Here is a 7,324-nt window from a genome sequence, read left to right on the forward strand (position 1 = left end):
CCGCGCCTCCAATTTAGGCAGCGCAACGTGGCTGTTCGTGACTGAATGCGCCGTGGCCCACTGCCTTCAGAGGGACGTGGTGTCCCTGCCTCCCTGCGGACTGACCTCCGGGGGCCGGGGGGGGGAGAAGCTGTGGGATGGAGCCAGCCCCAGAAGTGCATGGTGAGGAGGCAGGACCCCCCCCCGAGCAGAGGGGAGCTCCCTCCGGCACTTGTCCTAGTGGGGCTGAGCAGCCAAGCTCCCTCTGGGCCAGGGACACTGCCTCTCCTGATGGCCTGATCCTGGTCCAGGTTGCCCCAGGAGGGTGCTGGCCCACAGCTGAAATGCCAGATGCGGGCCCTAGCAGGGATGCAGAGGGCAGCAGGGTACCAGAGAGAGGTTTTTGGAGCAGGGCACTGGCAGGAGAAGTGGAGCAGTCCCTGGATGCGCAGAGCTGCGCTGCAATCCTTCCGTGCCTCAGTTTCCCTATTGCTAAGCAGCAACAGGGTCTCTCCTCTATGGATGATAGGGAAAGAGTAAGGGCACTGAGCCCCAGAGCACGTGGAGACTCCAGGCTGGGGGGCGAGGGGAACACCCAAAGGGACCCTGTGCCCTTACTCGGGGGGGCAACAGAGTGAGGGCAGGGCTGCAGCCTGCGGCTCCTTGCAGGCACAGAGCTGGCTGCAGGGTGACCTCCAGGGCCTCGGCACCAACCAGGCTGCGGCTCCTGCCAGCACCTATAATACGCAGAATTAAAGATCACTGTTGGTCTGGCTTTAAGGTTTGGGATTTTTCTGGCTAGCTTTCAGCATGATTAATATTAAAAATCCCAAGCCTGCTATGCCCTGGCTTTCCAGGAGCCCCTCTGAGCATCGCGAGCTCCTGTGCGCTAATTGAGGCGAGGAAACCAGCCAAGTCATTACCGCGAACAGCCTCTCTCCCCAGCGTTTGTTAATCGCTGGAGTTACCAACCCATGGCGGAGCTCAGCACTTGCTGTGGCCAGCCCCAGGCATGCCTTGCTTGCCCACTTGGCAGCCTGCACTGTTGCCGAAATGCTGCCTGCAGGCAGGAAAACATCCCCGCGCTGCCCATCGGGGCTGCTGAGAGGCGGCGTGCAGGGGACCGGTCTGGAGCGCTCGACACAGCAACATGTGCTTGGGGCACCCGCAGGAGCTCGGCTTAGCCCCAGGGCTTGGTGTGGATTGGGTTGGCCCTCCTGCAATACCCCCCTGCCAAAAAGCTACTGTACCCAGCAGGACGGGCGCTGGGGAGAGCCGTGGCCCGGCTCCACCTTTGCTATGCCTGTGCCAAGCGCTGGCCAAAGCCAGGCTCCCGCAGCTCCCCGGGATTGTGCTTGTGCACCCACGTGTGCACTTGTGCACCCGTACGTGTGTGCATCTGTGTGCTTAGCGTTCCTCTCCATCACCTTCACCCACTGCCGCAGGGGAGTTAACACGGCTGCTTCCCCTTCTCCTCCCCCCCATGTCGGTCCATCCTCTCCTGAGCTACTAAATGTGTCTGAAATACTTTGGAATTGCCCTGGAATAGCTTTCCCTTCCCCACGTAAATGATTTCACCCAGACACCCCACAGCCACCCGGCTCTGGCCTCAGCTGTGGCAGGGAAGACGGGCAGGGCCACGGTGCAGCATCCTGCGGCGTGTAGCGGGTACTGCTGTGCCCCCCCCGCCCCCAGCAGCCTGCCTGTTTGCTGGGAGGATGGATGCTCCAGGGGCAAGAGGAGGGCAGCCAAAGTGGGGGGGTGCACGGACAGAGCGTGGCCCCTTCCCGGGGGGGTGATGGCAGCCTGCTCCAGCCAGTGCCAGCACCCCCCCTGCCCCATGGCACGGAGCCCCTGTGGCCCTGGACGGGTGGTCATGTCACCCCGGCCACCCTCCCCATGCAGCCTTGTGGGACCAGCATGGGTGAGGAAGGGGAGGTGTGTCCCTTATCCCTTGGCCGCTCCACCCGGATGCTGTTTTGACCGAGAGCCCATTTCTGGCTTGGGAACCGCATGGTCCAGGTTTCCCTGCTGGGGAGGAAAAAAAGATGGTTTTAATTGAGTCGCCATCTGCAGCAACGTGGACCCAATTTGCAGCTCCAGGGGGTGGAGCGGGGTGCGCTGGAGCGGTTGGAAGAAACCAAAAGCAGATGGGGGCTGGGATCCCGGGGGCTGGGATCCCAGGGCCTGGGACCTGCGGCCGCACCCGGCACGGTTATCTCCCTGCCAGGCAGCCGGCTGGGTACCAGGCTGCATACCGGCCCCTGGGGCTCTGCTACGCTGAGCACCGGGCACAGGCAGCTCACCCTGTCCTGGGCACGTGGGCATCTTCCAGCACCAGATTCTCCCAGGGGAGATGCTCCAGCCTTGCAGAAATGCCGAAACAGGAGGATTTGGAGGGTAAAGAAATGGGTTTCCCCAGCAGAGAGTCTTCCCTGCCACCAGCAGTGAGCCATCAGTCACCTGCCAGGCAGTGCCAGCGGCCCTGGAGCTGCGGCACGCTGGGCTGGCAGCGGCTGCTGCGCAGAGCCACGGGCGGTGGAGCCGAGACCCCGGGGGAGAGGGCAAGGGGGCTGCAGGCAGCTGGGCAAGCTGAGCCCCCAAGGGCGTTTTACGCCTGGGGAGGTTGGCGTGTGTCCTGGGCTGCCTCAGTTTCCCTCCTTTCCCAGGGCACAGTGCACACTTTGTGCTCCAAGGGGTCCCCACGCCCCTTATTCCTCTTCCTGCAGGAGCTGATAAGGGGAATCAGGGCGTGTGATTGACAGGCAGAGCATGATTGACAGCAGAGTGGCGAGCTGCCATGGGATGCCATGGGGGGGCCGGGGGTCCTGCAGCGCTGGCAGCGGGTGGTGGTGGGTGCAAGTGGTGCCTGGTCTGGCTCAGGGCATCCCAAGGGGGGGTGTCACCAAGCAGCCCCCACCAAAACACCCAGGGCCCCTCACCCAGCGAGGAGGAGAGGGTTTCCTAGGGCCGGGGCAGCCGTGGAAGCAGCGTGACGCAGATTGGAGCCCGAGCCCCTCATGCGGCTCCGTGGGGCACCCGTGCGCCCCAGCCCCGCAGCCCCGGCAGGCAGAGGGGTGCGAGCAGCTTGGGCCCTTTGCCAGGCATGGGAGTGGGGCGAGCCGCTCGTCGTCTCTGCCGGGAGGGAACTTGGATGGGAGACGCTTCATGTCAGAAACGTTTTCGCAGGAATTTGTCACCACCTACAACATCTTTCCCCCCCCTCCTTTTTTTTTCCCTTTAACGGCAACCAGACCCGAGGGGTGCGTGCGTGCGGGTGCAATGGGGAAATGGGGGCTGGGGTTTTTTTGCTCCAGTTCCTTGGAAAAAATTATTTGGTGCTTGTTCCCCTCCTCCAAAGCCTGGTTTTGGGAGAGAAACTGCTTCCTGCAGCAGGAAAAACCAGGCAAGAGAGGGACCGCATTTCCCCCAGCATACCCCACCGTGGTCCCTGCAGGGTCAACCCTGTCCTGGGCACCCCAAAACATCTGTGGGCTCTGGAAGCTGCTTAAAACCCCCTGCCCCCCAGCTCCATCCCTCTCCCAGGCCCGAATCGGGGTGGGATGCGCCCGCAGCATCATTAGCACTCGTCTAGCCACCGCGGTGGCGGTTTGAACCCATTTGAAATGCACTTGAAAAGGGCGGATTTGATGGGAGGAATGTGACGGGTTTTTGTTCTCCGAGCCCCCCCCCTCCGCCACGGTTGAAGATGTGCGTAATGAAGAGCTGTGACTTTCACTCGGGTTATTTTGGGATGGACTACTTTTTTTTCCGAGCTGGTGGAAGACCATCAAAGCGGCGCTTTGAAAAATGTCCCAGTGTATAAATAACTCTGCTGAGAGCAGAATAACGCGGGCTCCCGCGCGCAGCGCGCCGAGACGAGGCAGACGGCATCTGCCGCGCGACGATGCATTATAAAAAGGAATTATTCATCCCTTCCTCTAATTAACTGGGTACCACTCACCCACACGGGAGGGATGGCCTGGCACGGGGAGCGCTCCCAGCCATGCCGGTGGAGCGGATGCTGCTCCCGGGGTCCCCCCATGTCCCCCGCCCCGGTCCCGCACACCTGCCAGCACCGGCAGCGGGTGGGAGCAGGCAGGCTGGCGCTGCCCTGCCGTGGGGAAACAGCGAGGCAGGCGAGCTGGTGTTGGAAAACCCGAATCCCCCGGGAACTCACTATTGCTGGAAAACACCTGATCCGCCGCCTCACCATCCCCCTGCCGAAATCCAGGCAAAGGGAGCAGGATGGGGGGCAAGCCCTCGGCAGCCGGCTAGCTTGCGGGTTCCTAGGCTGCGTTTTATGGTGCCCAGGTCTCGCTCGGGGCCGTGAGCATTGCGTGGGGCATCCTGCAAAGAGCAGCCTTTGGTTGCAGGAGCCGCGCGGATCTGCCCAGAGACTTGGAGATCCAGGGCTCAGCCACACCCAGGGGTGGGTTTGGGGGAGATCCCGGAGGGATGGGAGCAGCGGGGGGTGGCCCATGCCCCCAGCCCTGGGAGGGAAGCGGCCGTGGTGGCAGCAGCCGGGCAGGCTCAGCACCGCGGCTATGCCCTGGCAAGGACACAGCAGCCGGGACCTCCTGGGAGGGAGACTAATTTTAGGAGTGCTCCGGAGGGGCTATTTTGGACCCTTTGCTCTCAGTGAGTCACCTGCTATTTTTCGACCCTGCTGGGGCTATTTCCGTGGCAGAGTGATTTACGTGGGCTGTGACAATGCTCCTGTAGCTCGCCTCGGGGCTTGGAGCCCCAAGCCATGCTGGGTACCCGAACCCCCCGAGCAGGGTGCAGGGAGGGTGCCCAGGCTGCCTGCTGGGGCTCCCAGCAGCTCCCGTGCGGTGCCAGGGATGCCCACAGCAGGGTGGACCAGCCTGGAGCCCATCCCACCTCCCTGCCACCTTCCTAGGGACCGTACGGTTGGGCTTGGAGCCCCTCGGTCCTCTTCCTCCAGTGCTTCCCACCAGAAATGGTGAGGAAGAGGTTGGAAATGGCGGTGGGGTGGGGGGGTGGTGCAGCCGGCAGCAATGGGGAGGGGGACATCTTCGTCTGGGGGTGTGCTTGGGGCTGAGCATCCCGTTGGCCACCTGCTTCCCACCACACAGGGCTCCCCCTCCCCAAAACCTGCCACTTTGGAGCCCGCCAGGCAAAAACCTGGCTGTTTCGGGGTTGTCAGAGCAACGTGATGCACCTTTCAGTTACCACGGCAACCTCAGCAAGAAGTTTTTAAAATTCAGGCAAGGTAATTTCTCCTCGCCGCTGCGATTTCGTTATCGCTTGGCTTGCCGTTCCCCAGGGACACGACGTCCTGCCTTGCTCCTCTGCCAGCAAGGTGGGATCTCAGAGATAAGAAATGCCAGGGCTGGTTTGGGCTGCGAGGGGGGGGAGCGAGCGGGAGCCCTCCCTGCACCCCGTTAGCAGGCCTGGCCCCAGAGACGTGGGCTGGTACCTAATGAGCATTGGGGGGGGGGGGCAGATCACGAGCACCCCGAGCTGGGGGAAAGCAGATAGATGGGCAGAAGGAAAGGTGAAGGCAAGGGTGGATGGTGGGGTGGATACCTGGGTGAGTGCACAGGTGGGTGGATGGATGGATGGATGGATGGATGGATGGATGGATGGATGGATGGATATCCCTGACTACCACCCAAATGATGGACGAAGAAACCATCCTGGGGTGGGTGGCAGACCCTATGTAAACCCTGAAGGTCACCCACTCAACAGCAGGTTGAGCTGTGGGCCCCTCATTTCTCCCCATGGAGAGTACAGAGCTGCTCTTCTCCACCACCCCTTCACCTCCAGGCCCTCAAGAGACACTTAGGTCCCTCTCGTGCTGCCCTGTGGCCTTCCTCGTGGGAGGAGGTGGAGGAGGAGGAGGAGGAGGAGGAGGAGGTTTCCGCAGCACCAGCAAAGCCTTGGCAGCCTTGTGTAATCCACCCCCCCCCCCCTCCAGTCCAGAGGAGAAACCCTAGACTAATATTAGGGTTTGGAGGGTCAGGGAAGCCACGGGGTTGAAGGTCCCTTTCGGGAAGGGGAGGGAGAGCCAGGCGCAAACACAGGGCTGCCTGTTCTCCTGCCTGTACCGCCCCACAGGCTGCACGGCTGCTGGAGAGCACGTGGCCCTGCCAAGCCCCCTGGCCCTAGCCCATATGTTGTTTATCATAAAGAACTAACGAGCTTAATTAGGGATGTGTCTGTGATAAGGTTATCGACTCGTAAACACTCCAGTCCCCCTGACGGCAGCCCAGCAGCTACCGAATGAGCTTGTCGTCTCCTGTGAATCTGGCTGGGAGGACATGTGCTCCAGGAGGGTTTCATTCTGCCTGCGGCGCTGGTGGCCAGGGCAGGGGGTGCGGGGCTGGGGAGGCTGCAGTTGTGGGAGGGAGGAGGCAGAGGGAGGGGAGTCTGCTCCAGCAGAATGCCTTCCTCCCTGCAGGACAGGCCCTCGTCCCATCATTAGGTTTCAGAGTGAACGTTTACTGGAAAGGGCAGAACAGTGCATTCCCAGCGCTCGAGATGGAGATGTCTGTAGCAACGGCTGGTTTCCTGAGGGGAGCCTGCGGACACATCTTGTGGGGATGTGGCCCCCCAGGGAGAGGCATGGCCAGGAAGAGAGCGGAAGAGGGAGGCGGAGCGTGGGAGCTCCTGGCCATGGAGGCGGTGAAGGCTCCTTTCCAGCTCTGTGAGCCTCTCTAGCAAGAATCTGACAGCCCTGAGCAAGGCTCCCCGTCCTCGTGGGCTGTTGGCGCAGGCTCACCATGCTGCTGGGAGCCGGCTGTTCTGTCCCCTCTGCTGCATGTTCCCTCTGGAACCTAATGGTGGGAGCTGAGGGGGCAGCTTTGGCAGGCAGGGCATCATCACGCTGTGAAAGTGTGCACCAGCAAGAACACGTTCCAGGTGAAGGGTGCAGGCAGGGCTGTGGGCAAGCCACCAGGCCCAGGGCTTGGCACCCCCCTACCAGCCCACCCTGCCAGGGCTGGCAGATTTATTCCTCCGTGCAGGCGGCAGCAATTCCCGCTCCCTGGCTGCTTTTGCTAATGGAGCTGGCCCTGGGCGAGGGTTGCAGCACGTGGGACACTTGTCTTCAGCCATCTTCCCCAGGGACTCCAGCTGTCACTGTCCCCCGTGGGGGCTGCCATCAGCCCGGGGGGACAGGCAGCATCTTGTCACCAGTACCTGCTGCAGCGCTTTCCTTAATGACAAGTTCTGCTTGTCTGTCCCCTCAATTAACTCTGCTGTGCCGGCTCATTAGGCTGCACACGCTGAGAAACACCGCAGCAAAGGGATGCTGCAGTCTCACAGGCGTGCAATGCTGGCTCGGAAATGCATATATAGATGTGCCTATAGACGCACA

Source organism: Gavia stellata, chromosome 12, assembly GCF_030936135.1.
Source record: "Gavia stellata isolate bGavSte3 chromosome 12, bGavSte3.hap2, whole genome shotgun sequence".
NCBI classification, from domain to species: domain Eukaryota; kingdom Metazoa; phylum Chordata; class Aves; order Gaviiformes; family Gaviidae; genus Gavia; species Gavia stellata.